Source organism: Trachypithecus francoisi, unplaced genomic scaffold (genome assembly GCF_009764315.1).
Source record: "Trachypithecus francoisi isolate TF-2019V2 unplaced genomic scaffold, Tfra_2.0 Lachesis_group2, whole genome shotgun sequence".
Lineage (NCBI taxonomy): Eukaryota > Metazoa > Chordata > Mammalia > Primates > Cercopithecidae > Trachypithecus > Trachypithecus francoisi.
This window is the reverse complement of record NW_022681465.1, coordinates 249,174-265,334: the sequence shown is the minus strand read 5'-3', so window position 1 is coordinate 265,334 and position 16,161 is coordinate 249,174. Positions and strand designations below refer to the sequence as shown.

The 16,161-nt window shown below is 44.0% G+C and overlaps 2 pseudogenes; one reads left to right on the top strand and one right to left on the bottom strand.

Annotated features, from left to right (window-relative positions):
* Positions 1 to 16,161, top strand: part of LOC117064686 — a 98,983-nt pseudogene that overhangs the window by 75,401 nt on the left and 7,421 nt on the right.
* On the bottom strand, positions 1,916 to 2,902 carry LOC117064339 (annotated as a pseudogene).

The window sequence follows — 16,161 nt, the reverse complement described above, 5'->3', positions numbered from 1 at the left end:
ACTGCAGCCTCCTCTTCCCGGACTGAAGTGTTCTTTCTACCTCAGCCTCCCGAGTAGCTGAAACTATAGGCATGTGCCACCACACCCAGCCAGTTTATTTTTTATTTCTTAAGAGATGGGGTCTCACTCTGTTGCCCGGGCTGATTTGGAACTTCTGGTCTCAAGCAAGCCTCTGGCCTCAGCCTCCCATAGCAGTGAGATTACAAGCATGAGCCACTGTGCTAGACTGTGGGGAAATCCTTTTCAGCAGGCTTTGTGAGGCGTTCAGTTTCTGGAGGTTACAGGTGACTTCCCCTTCTCTGTGTGGGCAGGGCCGCCTCACCACACTTCCCCAGGACTTCAGGGAACAGGCTCTTGAGACTTGGAAATGAAAAGGGATCAGCCCAGCCTGGAGGAACAGTGATGCTGGTATCCAAGCCTTTCCCCTTGCCTGCACTTCCAGCGAAGATTTGAAGACACACTCAGTGGAAACTGATCGAGCCCCCAGCCCTCCCTGACCCAGAGTAGGCCACCAAAGTTCCCTCACTCCATGTGGCACACGGGCTCACGGGATTTTCTCTGCCTGCGATCATCCACGTCGACACCTGCTGCCCGGGTGCAATCGTGAGTCCCTTCGGTCTCTCCGCAGTGTCTCGCTGTAGATGATGATTTACAGTCACACTCCCATGAAGCTGCTGTTTTATTCTCCTACTGATGAAGTCAGCTTCAGGGTGTATTTGCCATCAAACCTTTTAAGACTGGAGGGCAGCTCCCAAATATCACATGATGCCTGGTCTGAAGCAGAGAAGATCCGCTCAGCATGAGGTTGAATCCCAAGCCAGCATCTCCGTGGGCTCCAGGACAATCCTATAAAAACGACTCCCTTTGTTCATTGTTCACCTCAGAGAGGAGAATTCCGTCTGAAAATGAGCGTGACTTCACTGGCACCTGTGTCCGTGGCACAACCCTGTGCTGAGCTCCACAGACCTGCAGTCCATCGCCTCCCCTCGGAGTGGGCCTGCGGCTGCAGACAGCGTTATCCAAAGAGGACACACTGAGTAGATGAATGGAACAAACTGGAAACTCCAGAAACAAGCCCTTCTTTACATTTCTGGTGTTTGGCTTAAATGGAAGGTGCCAAGACAAGGCAATGGGGAGAAATGGAAGCATTTCTAATGAATGTGCTGCAGCAGCTTGATAACCACATGCCAAACACACACACACAGCTCAGTACCACGTAGAAAGCAATGCAGAATCCATCACAGACCTCATATTTAGAGAGAAAACTTTAACATCCCTAGAAAACTCAATAGAATATGTTTTTTTAACACTAAGTATACAGTTGACCTCTTAAATTGGCTAAGAGCACAAAATGTAACAGGCAGAAGGTCTGTTTCAAATAAATTAAAAATCTATGTATTTTTAAAATGTGTTTTTAAAATTTTCCCCAAGTGAGACATATACACACCCACAAAAGTAGTGTGTGAAGGAAAGCTGTCATACAGGAGTTGTGTCCTGAATTCTTCAAGGAAATAGGAAATAGGAATAATTGAGTTGGCAACACATTGTTGAAATAGGAATTAATAGAGTTGGCAACACATTAATAATTTTTTTTTTTTTTGAGATGGAGTCTCGCTCTGTTGCCCAGGCTGGAGTGCAGTGGCCGGATCTCAGCTCGCTGCAAGCTCCGCCTCCCAGGTTTACGCCATTCTCCTGCCTCAGCCTCCCAGGTAGCTGGGACTACAGACGCCCGCCACCTCGCCTGGCTAGTTTTTATTTTTTATTTTTTATTTTTTAGTAGAGACGGGTTTTCACCGTGTTAGCCAGGATGGTCTCGATCTCTGACCTCATGATCCGCCCGTCTCGGCCTCCCAAAGTGCTGGGATTACAGGCTTGAGCCACCGCGCCTGGCCCACATTAATAATTTTTAAAATTGTATCTTAAAATGCTGCATGGCACAAAGCTATAGTATATAAAGTATTGGTAGGTACAAATGGAAAAGTCTGTACAACTTTTAGCAAAATGCTTTTGCAGAAGAGCAAATTAAAATAATGCAAACAGAATACCGAGGTGACTACAGCTAGACATCAGAGCTACAACTTCTCATATCTGTGTCAGAAAATCCTGTTTATCCAGAATAGACTAAAATTTCAGGACAAAACATGGACTTTTTAACAGTTCTTACTTTACCCATTTTAAATTATTTTTATCTCCCCCACCACCCGGCTCAGTAATTCAGCAAGATCCAGCAGAAAGAGGACTACCTTTAGAATTGGCTATTTAATGTTTCTTCCTATGGTGAGACTGGCATGGAGCCTGGACATTGCAGGCTCATGCGTCCATGACCAGTGTCCCACTGGGGTTAAAACTCATCAATAGACTTGGTGAACTCGGCTTCCCGCTGCTGTTTTATTCTCCTACTGATGAAGTCAGCTTCAGGGTGTATTTGCCATCAAACCTTTTAAGACTGGAGGGCAGCTCCCAAATATCACCAGAATCCACGCCTGTAGGCTCTTTTCTGTGGGCCACGAGAAAGATGATCTCCTTAAATGAGGTCTAAATGGTCAGAATTCCCATCATCACAGAAGAGGATATGACGCAGAAAGCCAAAACGGGCTTGGACTCTGGAAAGGGATGCGTATATGTCACAGCCACTATGGCAAAGCAACAGGAGATTGTATAGATAGTGAGGTGACTGTCGATTAGACAAAAATTCTCCACATATTTGTATTTTTCCAGAAGTGCCTTTTTGGCAGAATCATCCAGAGTTTTTCACAGCTGATCCATCCCGCTTGTCAATTTTTACAGGCATATCATCTGTCTTCCACTTACCCAACATGCAGCTACGGCCTCTGCCTGTCCCGCAGGTAGAATCCCCACCAGTCTCACCACCGCCTCCACCACCGCGGCGCCTCCCGCCCATGCAGCTGCTGCCGCCATCTCGTCTGCCTCTGCATCTCCCTCCATAGGATATCTTTGGGGTCTTCTGTTAGGCAATGTTTTCTTTGATACCAAAAACACTATTTCCGAAAAAAAGAATAAATTTGACTTTAAGCATTTAAAAATTTCCCTTCAATTGACACCATTAAGAGACTGAACATATAAGCCACAAACTGAAATAAAATATTTACAAGTCATATACTTGTAGCCAGAATATTTAAAGAATTTTCAAAACTCAGTAACAAGAAAACTGTGTTTTCAATTGAGCAAAAGATTTGAACACAAAACTTCCCCAAGGCCGTAATATGAATGACAAAGCACATGGTGCCCAGCATCATTTGCCATCAGGGATCCACAAGCAAAAACCACAATGAGATAGCATGGCACCCATGTTAGAAAGGCTACAATAAAAAATGATTTGCAATGTAAACCAGGCACAGTGGCTCACACCTGAAATCCCAGCACTTTGGGAGTCCAAGGAGGCAGAAGGATTGTTTGAGGCCAGGAGTTTGAGACCTGGGCAACCTATGTCTAAAAAAAATAGTTTTTAAAAAGATGAACAACACCAAGTGTTGGTGAAGAAGTGGGAGAACTGGAAGTCTCATCCATTGCTAATGGGGATGAAAGATGATGCCACATTACCAAGCAGTTTGGCAAACCTTCTGATGCTGAGTAGGTACTTATGATATGACCCAATGCTCTCACTCCCCGATCCTTACCCAAGAGCAATGAAAGCAAGACTCTGTCTCTTAAAAAAAAATTAAAAAGAAGATGAACAATACCAAGTGTTGGTGAAGAGGTGGGAGAATTGGAAGTCTCATCCATTGCTCATGGGGGTGAAAGATGATGCCACATCAGCAAGCACTCTGGCAAAGCTTCAATGCTGAGCATATACTTATCATATGACCCAGCACTCCCACTCCCAGGTTCTTACCCAGGAGCACCGAAAACAGTGTGTGTGCACATGTAGCAGGTTGTGTTTCTTTGCTAGAGATTCCACAAGCAGGAACAACACATGGGGTGTTGGAACAGGAAATGTATTTTCTCACATATCTGGAGGCTGGAAGTCCCAGAGCACGGTGTCTGCAGGGTTGGTTTCTCCCGAGGCCTCTCTCCTTGCCTTGTAGACGGCCACCTGTTCTCTGCGTCCTCCCACAGTCTTCCCTCTGTTTGTGTCTCTGTCATAATCTCTGCTTCTTATAAGGACACCAGTCACTCTGGATTAGGGCTCACCCTAATAGCCTCATCTAACGTCAGTTACCTCTTTCAAGACCCTGTCTCCACATATAGTCACATTCTAGGTCACTGGGTGTCAGGATGTCAACCTGTGAATTTGGAGGAAGATACAGTTCAGCCCATAATACAAGGATTGGGAGGAAGGGTGATGTCCCACCACTGAGATCCTGTTCCATGTCCAGGCGTCCTTAATGCACCATTACTCAGAACTGACTAGTAATGAACTTGAATTTTGTTTGAGAATAAGTTTAATGTCAACAAGGTCTTTGTTCGTCCTATGAATTTTGCTTCACTTTTCCACAGGAAGCAGATGATGCCCCGAGTCCATCTTCACTTGGGTAAGTTTGTAAGTTTAATGGGAATATTTTATCTGTCTGTAACATAGTTGTACCCTTGCCTTAACTCGAATTACTTAGGAAAATACGTCCTCTATTTAATGTCTTCAAAGAAACTGATGACATAATGGAAAGTAGAAATGTTTCACTTAACATTTATAGCCATTCATGTAGCGTATTGCACTTATCTTACTTGAAAAAAATTATAGAATTCTTCATAAATAACATTTGAACGTATGCACAAAAATAAGGCCAAGTGTAGTTATTTTCTTTCTTTAAACACATGTAATGTTGTGAGCCTGAATGTCTTTTAATGTTTCTAAAAGTGATTCATTGAGAATTAGGTCTTGTGGTTTCAACTCTAAATATATCCACTAATGACAGCTCTGCCCCAACACTGCACCATTCCAGCCCAGCTGCACACCACTTTCTCACCCTCCAAACTGCAGAAGCTGAAAGAGGACCGTTATAAAGAGGACCGTGATCCAGTTTTAAGCATACATTCTAAAGGGTACCCTGTTCCTTGATGAAATAAAATTGTGCAGCCATAACAAATGCATATTCTTCCCAGAGAATCTCAAGTACAGGATACACTTCTCACAGAACATAGAGTAATAGGAAATCTACTCACACATGATGCTGAGTAAGTTATTTACTCTGTTTGCAATTTCATTTTCCTTTCCATAAAATGAAGACACATTAACTTTATATTTTAAAAAGCAACTTTATACATCATTTCCCAGGGTTTCAGGGTTTTGATATGCACTCCTACCCTCTACAATAAGTTTCATCCAGAATCATTTAATACAGTCTAAAATGAAATGAAATGGAAAGATAAGAATCATTGTCTCAAAGCACTCCAGGTGCACAGACACAGGCATGCACGTGTGCACATGCAGACACACACACACTCGCACACAGTCAAATGCACACACTCTCTCTCACACTGGCACAGCCTCCTTCCTGCCCTCACATCACATCCCGGTCCCCACCCTGCCTGCCATACTCCTCCTGTCACTGCAGGGAGTCCCAGCTGGCCCCACAGGGGAAGCGCCCACTCCAGCCTGCACAGAACAGCCCTGTCCTCTACTCTGGGCACCCAACAGCTGCAGCTGTCCTGGCCCAGGTCCTCTAGGGTCTCTGCCACCATTCCAGTAGGTCATGCTGCTGAGCGGGGCCAGATGGCCAAACCGTGGAGGGCCCAGTGGACATACCCCCAGAGGCAGGACCGACATTATTCAGGGAGGGTGTGTGAGGGAGGCTCCTCATGCTTTGAAGAAGGAGCACCCACACCTCATGGCTTAGAGCTGCTCAGGGTTCCTCTAGAGGCACCTGGGACCCCAGACTACTGAGGTCACTGCATGCCTCCTGGGTCTACCCTTCATGGATCAGTGCACTCAGCTGGCCTCATCCTCCCAACCCAACTGCCCTGGATCATGGAGCAACATTTTTTTTTTTTTTGGAGCAACATTTTTTAAATTATTATTTATTTTTTTTTGAGACAAGGTCTTAATCTGTCACCTAGGCTGCAGTGCAGTGGCACAATCTCAGCTCACTACTACCTTTGCCACTTGGGTTCTCGCAATCCAACCACCTCAGCCTCCCAAGTAGCTGGGACCACAGGCTCATGCTGAGCCAACTTTTGTAGAGATGGGGTTTCACCATGTTGCCCAGGCTGGTCTCAAACTCCTGAGCTCAAGCGATTTGCCCGCCTCAGCCCCCTAAAGTGCTGGGACTACAGACATGAGCCACTGTGTCTGGCCATGGAGCAACATTTAGATGGGGGAGAATTTAATACCTAACTTATACTTAGAACTTATAACCTTATGACATGCTCATTGTATCAGTTTAAATACAATAGTACATAAGTTAAAAATATTCTGCACCTCCCTTTCTGAATACCACCTCAAAATGCCATTTTAATAATAGAAGGTAAATACATGTTTTTTCTCTATACATATTCACTCACGTTGAGAGGTTACCGTACACCATATGAATTATTCTGCAGCTTTCTCTTTTGATTTCTTCAACAATATGGCATGGATTACGTACATGACGTTTCATAGAGATGTGTTTTCTTCTTGTCAGGAACTTCACCCTCTTTCATGATGTGCATATACCATGGCTTAGACAACCATTGTTCACTATAGGATATTAGGTTTATGACCAAGTTTAGGTTTTGCAAACAAAATTGCAAGAAGCACCTTTGTGCCAGTGTTGTCAGACACCGACAATATTGTTTTCTTTCTCATTGTTACTAATGACACTGAACATCTTGTCATTCTCTTTTTATTGTTTCACAGTTCCTCTTGTATGAAAAAAATGTTTGCACACTTTTAAATGGAGCTGTTTGTATTGTCAATGTTAAGTGGTCTTTGCACGTTAGGGGTAATACTTCTGTGGTCTATGTGTTTCCAACGTATTTCTTTCAGTCTGTCTCTTAACATTTTGTGTTTATCATGTCTTTTGCAATGTGAAGGTCATACATTTTTCTGAAGTCAAAGTTGTCAAATGTTCCTGTCTTCCTTTAAAAAGTGTTTCTTACTCCAGAGTTTTACAAATAGCATCTAGAACTCTTTGCTGGTATTTTCATAATTTTTCTCTTTTGGTTTTCCTTATGTTTTGATTTTCAAGCCATCCTGAACTTACTTTTGCATACAGGGAGAGAGCTAAGGTTACTTTATCTCGAAGACTTAACTAATGGTTACCACCTTGTTTCTGAAACAATACACCTTTCCCATCTAATTCCAAGGCCCCCTTTTCCTAGGGCTTGCCATAAGCACTAGACTCAGATCTGTTTCTACACGTTTATTTCTGTCTTATTGATCTGTGTCCTAAACCATGCTGTTTTAATCAGGACCTTCCTGAGCTACACTTTAATGTCTGACAGGCACATTCTCAGGTTTTTTCATTTCCAAAAGTTCTGACAATTTTTAAACCTTAATTTTTTCATGTAAGTTTATTTAAAATTTATATGGAAAATACATTTTGTTTCAGTTCCAGGCAACCTGGAATTTGGAGCAAAGTTGCGTTAAACATACACCTTATTTTGAGAGTGGCCCATAGTGTTTTCCCCGCATCCCAACTCCACAGGGAGCCCCAGTAAGTCGGTCTCCCCCAGGTGAGCAGAGGACAGAAGTTCCTGCCTTGCTCTTCCTGAGTGCCCCAGAAGCTCTGCCCTGGGGGCAGTGCCAGAGTTCCAGGCCAGGGAAGGCCAGCTGGGTTCTGCAGCTCAAGAGGCAGGCAGCTTCCTGGGTCAGAGAAAGGCCGCCCAGGAGATGTGCCCCGTTCATCAGTTTCTCAAACCTGAAAATTGCTTAAGAGTTGTGCCTAGTTTCAGCAACCAGGGATTAAATACCACTTAGTGTGAAAATGCTCTTTCACACAACCCACTAATGTTTCTTCTAAATTGGTTTTCTTTGATTTAGTGAATCCAGGTTATGCTGAATTTTACTTCGAAGTATAGCCTGAGTATGGTTCTAATATTAGGTAAAAACTAAGACATTTTCTCTTTTATCCATTTCTGGCAAGAATGATAGAAAATTGATTGTGACCAGGATTGTAAATTTTCACTTTGAAAAAATATATGTGTTTTATCAGTACACATTGAAAATGGAAAACAGGGAAGTTACAAAAATTCTTGGTGTAAAAACCTAAGTCACTCACGGTCCTCCCACCCACCAGTGGCTACTGCAGGCATTTTGATTGGCACCTCCTGCAGCTTCCCTTTTAACATTTTTTCTGTGTATGAGACCCATTTTCTAAATGAAATTATAATCATGTTATACACCTCTTTAGGACCTGCTTTTTAAACTCTACATTCTTCCGTTAAAATGTAAGATACTGATGGGCATAACCACTCCATCTTTAAATCATACTCCTCTTTGTTGGAAGCCGTCTTCATTTCGATCAAGTCTTCTCCATAGGAGAATGAACTAACCTCGCTTAATGTGAAAAGTGTTACATCAACACCACATAAGTTTACAAAGCCTCTAGATACAACAGGCAATCACTTGCCATTAACCCTTTTTCTTGTCACAGAAAATGCTTCCAGGGTCACCTAACAGTTTGGATCCAGCTGGTCCACCTTATAGACTCCCTCACAGCCTTTTACTTCAGGCTCTGCCTGCTGGGCACTGGGCACGTTACAAACATCAGTTTCCAGCGGTCAGGGACTTTGTTTAAATCATGTCAGGCTTTGCCACAGGGGGAAAATCCATTCATTAAGTGCCTGTGGGGTGTGATGTTGCTAGTCACAGGTCTATTTTAGTGGGAAATGTGTGGGAATTTATAGTGTCTCTAGTGGTGGATATTAGACAAACTTATGGGGAATGTTCTGGTCTGCATATTTGCTGTGGGATGTTGAAGGGAATGGGTGGATTCAGGCTGACCAGCTGGAATGAAAGTGGGAATAGGGAGCAGGATTGCCCTTGTGAAGACCCTAATCCCCAGCACCTCATTCAGTGGCTTGTATTAATTTTCCACTGGAGGCTGGAGCTGTTCCTTTGTATTATCCCACTAGCAAGCATCCAGGGTGCTTTCCACGTGAGACTCATGTCCAGGTGCTGTCTGTTGCGTAGTACACTTCTGAGCACTCGCACAGCCTCCCAGGAGCTACCTGTTCCTGGGATCTGCTGGCAAGCAGAAACCATGGTAATGGTGCTTGCCGGAACTTGGGAGCCTTCATGGCCTGTTGTGAGCTCCTCCCCAAAGCGAGGCTCTGCTTTGCTGACAGGTGGTCTTTCCTTCCTCCTGTGCTTCCTAGCAGAGGGGATCGTGAGGGGCTCCTGTCTCCCTGCCAGGCTCGAGCCTGAGTCCCGCCGCTGTTTGGCATCTAGAAAGGACCTCGCCATCTGGGGTATCCCCAGAGCTGCTGGCCTCTTCCCTCCAGTGAGCACCAAGCAGTCTTCCTCCACAGTGGAAGTTGCAGCAATACTCTGAGTTGCTTGTTGGACTAATTGTAAGCATTCATAGGTGTTCTAGTCTGTTCCGCCTGCTTCCATACAAGTACCACACACCAGGGGCTTAGGCAGCAAACATGTATTTCTCACCGTTCCAGAGCCTGGGAAGTCCCAGGTCAAGGCACCAGCAGACCCCGTGTCTGGTGAGAGCCCCTTCCTGGTCCTCCGATGGCCTCCTCTGGTCGTCCTCACACGCAGGGAGTCGAGAGTGAGGTCCGACTCGGACGCCTGTTCTAAAGACACTCACGAATCCTGTCATCGGGGTCCCTCGTTCGTGAGCTGACACCAAAGGCTCTGCTTTATGACACACAGCCCTCGGGTTAGGACTTCAGCATGTGAATCTGGGGGACACAGGCACTCTGTCTACAGGAAGGGTCCGGAAGGGTGCTGCTGCAACAACATCAAAGGCGGGTGTGGAATAGAAGAAAAAGTCGGAACAGAAAATATTTTCAACTATGAAACATGTGTGTGTGTGACAGAAGCAGACAGAACACAAAAATAGGTGCTGCAGTGCCAGAAGTACCATGTGTGCATCTCAGCGAGGTGTGTGGATGTCTGCAACCAGTCTGAAATGCGGCAGACCAGGGTGATGGGTGGGCAGTTGTGTGATGGGGCGGAGGACATTCGCTGGCCCTGGTCGCATCCAGGTGCTGGGTTCAGGTTTTTTTGTTTTTTGTTTTTTGTTTTTTTTCTGTAAAGCCTTTTCCAGTCTTGTTTATGTTTGAAATTTTAATAAAATGTTGGGAAAACCGTGCATAGAGGAGACAGGTGGGATTAAATAATGTGTGTGTGTTTGTGTGTGTGTGTGTGTGTCTAACTGATGGTCAAAAGATGGTGCATGTCGGGAGGCCTAGGCAGGCAGATCACAAGGTCAGGAGATCGAGACCATCCTGGCTAACACGGTGAAACCCTGTCTCTCCTAAAAATACAAAACATTAGCTTGCTTTGATGGCACCACCTGTAATCCTGTTACTTGGGAGGCTGAGGCAGGAGAATCTCTTGAACCCGGGAGGTGGAGGTTGTAGTGAGCCAAGATCGTGCCACTGCACTCCAGCCTAGGCAACGGAGCAAGACTACATCTCGAAATAAATTAATTATTTTAAAAAAAGATGGAGCACGAGAGTGTGTTGGAGACACATTCAAATGTCAAGGGGAACTGAGTGAGGGAGCCTGCAAGTGGGGCAGGGCTGGGAGCGCTGAGGATGCAGCACAGGATGTGTGGGCAGGTCTGGACCCACACCCAGAGGTCAGCTCGGGCAGAGCAGAGGAGCTCGGAGAGGAAAGGAGGGCAGAGGCAGCTACCATAGAGCTGTCTCTCTGCACTGAGAGCTGAGCACTCATACACCCAGCAAAGGGTATAAGGCTAAGGGTGCAGGTCCTCGCAAATGTCCTGCGTGCTCCCTCCCAAGAGGCTGTGCAGCAAGAGGGAGGCTATACAACTTGACCCCTCCCATTCCCATCAGGCTGCAGTGCCCAGTTTTCCTTCTGTGGCCCCAGAGATTCAGAAGGACCCGCCTGAAGATCTAGGGTTTGTCTTTCACTCCACTAGGAGAGCCCCATTCTGACCATGGAAGGTCACACCCTGGCCCTTAACTCCAGTGGCCACAGTCACTGAGAGTCTGATGGGGACTGGCCTGCACCCCCAGACGCGACCTGTGAGCTGCTTCTCTTAGCTGCAGGCTCAGTCCAGGACCTGCCTCTGATCCTGCTGCTCTGATATCCCCCAGAGGCATCCCAGGCCCACCTCTCTCACTCTTTGCAGGAATCCAAAGCTCCTCTTAGCAGAGCGATCAGAAACTAATTGGCACCGTAACCTGCATTTGGACTTTGGCATCAGACAGACCTGGGTTCTAGGCCAGTGTGGAGATGCTGCTGGTTCTATAACCTCGTAAGTTTTTAATCCACTCTGAGCCCCTATTCCTCACAAGGATATGGGGGATATTCGTATCGCTTCCCAAGAAGGTCAAGTGTGAGCTCCTGGAGTTGTGAACATCACTGCCAGGGTCTGGCTTAGGGATGCCCTGTTAATAGTATGGTGGTTGCCTCTTTCTCCTTGTTTTGGATCCCAGGTGCCCAGAGTCACACTAATCCCAATCCTGGGTGGGTACACCGATTCATCCTTGATCTGACTGACCTGCTTCCTTCACTGACTCTGTATTTTGTTTATTTCTGATAATGGAGGAAGCACCAAAATCAAAAGCAGAGTCTGACGTCGTCTTTGTCTGCTGTCAGGGCCCCCATTCCAAGTCCTTGCACCCCGCTCATGTTCTTCATTCTCTTGCTTTCCTTTAATTTTGTTCCTTAGATGGATGTATGTGTATGTGTGTGTGTATGTGTGTGTGTGTGTGTGTATGTATATATATATATATATATATTATATATATAGAGAGAGAGAGAGAGAGAGAGAGAGAGATGTATAATATTCCTGAAGAGTACATACATGCAATACATTGGTTACTTTTTCCTTTTTCTTTTAACAGAAAGGACGTTGTGTGTATGTAATATCTGGAGTCTTTGGTGAATCACTTTTTTCACTTAATACTGAATTGCCAAGGTCCGTCCATACCGCGTGTCGCTGTAGTCTGTTTGCGTTTGCTTCTGTGGCTGTTCCACCCCATACCGCACTTAATTACCCCCTCTGCTATGGTTGGGCATGGAGATGGTTTCCAGTTTTTCACTACCCAGCTGTGCAGCTCAATCTTGACAGATCTCCTGTTGTACAGGTGCAACCATTTCTCCCGGGGCTATTCCTGGTGGTGCAATTGCTAGAATGTCCAGCTCTCAGAGATAAGGCCACTGTTTTTTAAAGGTGTTGCACATGTTACACTCTCACAGCAGGGTATAAGAAGTCCTATTACTTCGTGTCCTCTCCACACTTGGAATTGACAGTCGAATAGTGTGAACTGGTGGCTTATTGTGGCCTCCTCCAGTATTTTCCTCATTATTAATGAATCTGAACACATGTGAGCCATATGAGTTTTCTCTTCCATGAAGCACTTGCTCATGTCCCTAGTCCATTTTTCCATTGGACTCTTTGTGCTTTTCTCATTGATTTATCTCAGTTTTTATATATTCTTTATACACACTTTTTGTCAGTTGGGTGAATTACAGATAGAGTCTGTCCATGTGCAACTTAACTCCATGTTTAATTTAATACACCATTCTAGAAACCAGATCATGCATTACAATATAGTCATGTTTATTCATATTGTAAAAGGAATGCTTTTTGTTCTTGATTAATGAATCTTTCCACCAAAATATCCAAAAGATAGCCGTCTATTGTTTCTACTAAAGGTTTTAAGTTTTGATTTTGAGAGCCAAGTCTTTATCTTTGGTTGATTTCAGTGTATGGTGTGAGGTAGAGATCTAACTTCATTCTTTCCTCTATGGATTTGTATTGTTTCCAGCTCCATTCATTGAACAGGTCCTCTCCCCACTGGCATAAAAAGCTACCTGTGTCCTCAGCTCCATTTATGCACATACTTGAGTCTATTTCTGGGCTGTGTAGTCAATTCCACTTGTCAGTTTGTCTATCCCTACAGTGTGCCCCTATTAACTAATTTCTTATCATCTTATTTCCCATAGCTTCATAAGTTCTGAGAAGTAAGTACTGCCTCTCTCTCCCACGAAAGACTCTATTCAGTATTATGGTCACAAACCCCACTCTTTCCTTTCCAGCGCGTCCCCCATTCTCCCACCTGCCATACCTCTGGTGTCCTGACATCAGACCCTTCTTATCTAGCTGCTTGCTGTGTGAGGTCAGCAACATGTTCCATATATGGATACTTAGCTACCACCCTTGTGCTTAACCTCACATCCCAACCCCATCCTCACTCCTCCCCCTTTCCCTGGGACCCCTGGGACCCACCGCATCTTGGGACCCTGGAGCTTCTCCATTATTCAGTGGGGAAGACAACCTCTTTTAACTCAGCATCTTTGTCCAAGGCACTTCAGCTGTTTAAAAATCCAATCTCCCAGGCCGGGCGCGGTGACTCAAGCCTGTAATCCCAGCACTTTGGGAGGCCGAGACGGGCGGATCACGAGGTCAGGAGATCGAGACCATCCTGGCTAACATGGTGAAACCCCGTCTCTACTAAAAATACAAAAACTAGCCGGGCGAGGTGGCGGGCGCCTGTAGTCCCAGCTACTCGGGAGGCTGAGACAGGAGAATGGCGTAAACCCGGGAGGCGGAGCTTGCAGTGAGCTGAGATCCGGCCACTGCACTCCAGCCCGGGCGACAGAGCGAGACTCCGCCTCAAAAAAAAAAAAAAAAAAAAAATCCAATCTCCCAATCTCTGACTTTTAATTTAAAAGTTCAAGCTATATATATATATATGTGTGTGTGTGTATAATATTTAAAGTAATTACTGATAAGAAATGATTCACTTCTGCTATTTAGCTTTTTGCATTCTGTGTATCATATATATTTTTTATTTCTCAATTCCTGCCCATTAAAAATTCTTTAGTTGAATGTTTGTAATGTTCCATTTTGATCCGTTTGTTCTTTCCTTTTTGTACATTTTCCAATTATCTCCTAGTGGTTACATTGGGGATAATAATTAATGTCTTAAACTTATAACACCCTAGTTTGAATACCAACTTAGATTTTTTTTTTTGAGACAGGACTTACTCTGTTGCCCAGGCTGGAGTGCACAATCTTAACTCACTGCAACCTCCTACTCCTGGGCTCAAGCAGTCTTTCCACCTCAGCCCTCCAAGTAACTAGGACTACAGGCACACATCACCACACTTAGCTAATTTTAAATTGTTTTTTGTGGAAATGGGGTATCACTATATTGCCCAGGCTGGACTTGAACTCCTGGTCTCACACGATCCTCCCACTTTAGCTTCCCAAAGGCTGGGATTACAGGTGTAAGCCACTACAGTCAGCTCCAACTTAGTTTCAATAGTACACAAACACTGCTTTTATCCATCTCCATCCCTCACCCTTTATATTGCTGTTGTCATTGATTACACCTTTATACAGTGTGCCCCTATTAACAGTGTTTATAGTTATTGTATTATGCATTTGACTTTTAAATTTTATAGAAAAAAAAGAGTCACAAGCCAAAATTATTGACTTGTAATTTATATATTATAATACTTGTAATGTTATATACAATATTATTGGCTTGTATATTTACCTATGTTCTTTATTTCTTTGTATGGTTTTGAGTTACTGTCTAGTGTCTCTTCATTTAAGACTAAATAATTTCTTTAACATTTCTTTTAGGGTAGGTCTACTGGTAATGAATTCCCTCAACTTTTGTCTATCTGAGAATGTCTTAGTTATTGTTTCATTCTGGAAGGATAGATTTGTCACATACAGAATTCTTGATTGACAGGTGTTTCCCCCTTCCAGGGCATTTAAATATGTCACGCCACTGCCTTTGAGCCTCCTTAGTTTCTATTGAGAAATCACCTGATAATTTTATTAAGGACGCCTTGATGGTGATTAGTCACTTCTATCTGCCTGCCTTCAAAACTCTCTCATTGTCTGTGTCTTGACAATCCCACTGTAATGTGTCTTGGCGTAGATCTCTTGGAGTATAGCCTCAATCCCACTGTAATGTGTCTTGGCGTAGATCTCTTGGAGTATAGCCTCAATCCCACTGTAATGTGTCTTGGCGTAGATCTCTTGGAGTATAGCCTCAATCCCACTGTAATGTGTCTTGGCGTAGATCTCTTGGAGTATAGCCTCAATCCCACTGTAATGTGTCTTGGCGTAGATCTCTTGGAGTATAGCCTCAATCCCACTGTAATGTGTCTTGGCGTAGATCTCTTGGAGTATAGCCTCAATCCCACTGTAATGTGTCTTGGCGTAGATCTTTTGGAGTATAGCCTGCTTGGAATTCGCTGAGCTCCTCGGATGTGTAGACGCATTTCTTTAATTAGATTCGGGAAGTTTTCAGCCATTATTTCTTTAAATACAGTGGTCTCCTGTTCCCCCATTATCTGTGGGGGATACGTTCCAAGAATCCCAGTGAATATCTGAAACTGTAGATTGTACCAAACTCTGTATACAGTATGTTTTTTTTCCTGTACATTAATGGGCAGATAGTGTACACAGCATGGATATGCTGGACAAAGGGATTATTCATGTCCTGAGTGGGCAGAGCAGGGTAGAATGACATTTCATCATGCTACTGAGAGCTACACACAATTTAAAACTTGTGAATTGTTTATTTCTGGAATTTTCCATTGAATATTATTGGACTATGGTTGCCCAAAGGTAACTGAAAGTACAGAAAACAAAACGGCTGATAATGGGGGAACACTGTATTTTTCTGCCTCTTTCCTTTTCTCTTCTCCTTTGGAGACTCCTGTGTTGCATATGTTGGTACCCTTGATGGTATCTCACAGTTCCTTCAAGCTCTGTTCATTTTCTTTCATGCTTTTTTTTTTTCTGTTCCTCACACAGAGTAATTTCAGTTGTCTTCAAGTTAGCTGATCCTTTCTTCCACTTGCTCAAATCTGTTGAAATCTTTTAATGAACTTTTTATTTCAGTTATGTACTCTCCACCTCCAGTTTCTTTTTGGTTTTTTAAAAATATATAATTTCTATCTCTATTAATAATCTAATTTGCTCATGTGTAATTTTCCTATTTTATTTAGTTATTTGTCAGTGACTTCCTTTAGTTCACTGAGCATATTTAAGACAGCTGCTTTAATGTCTTTGACTAGTAATTCAAATGTCTGAGCTTTCACAG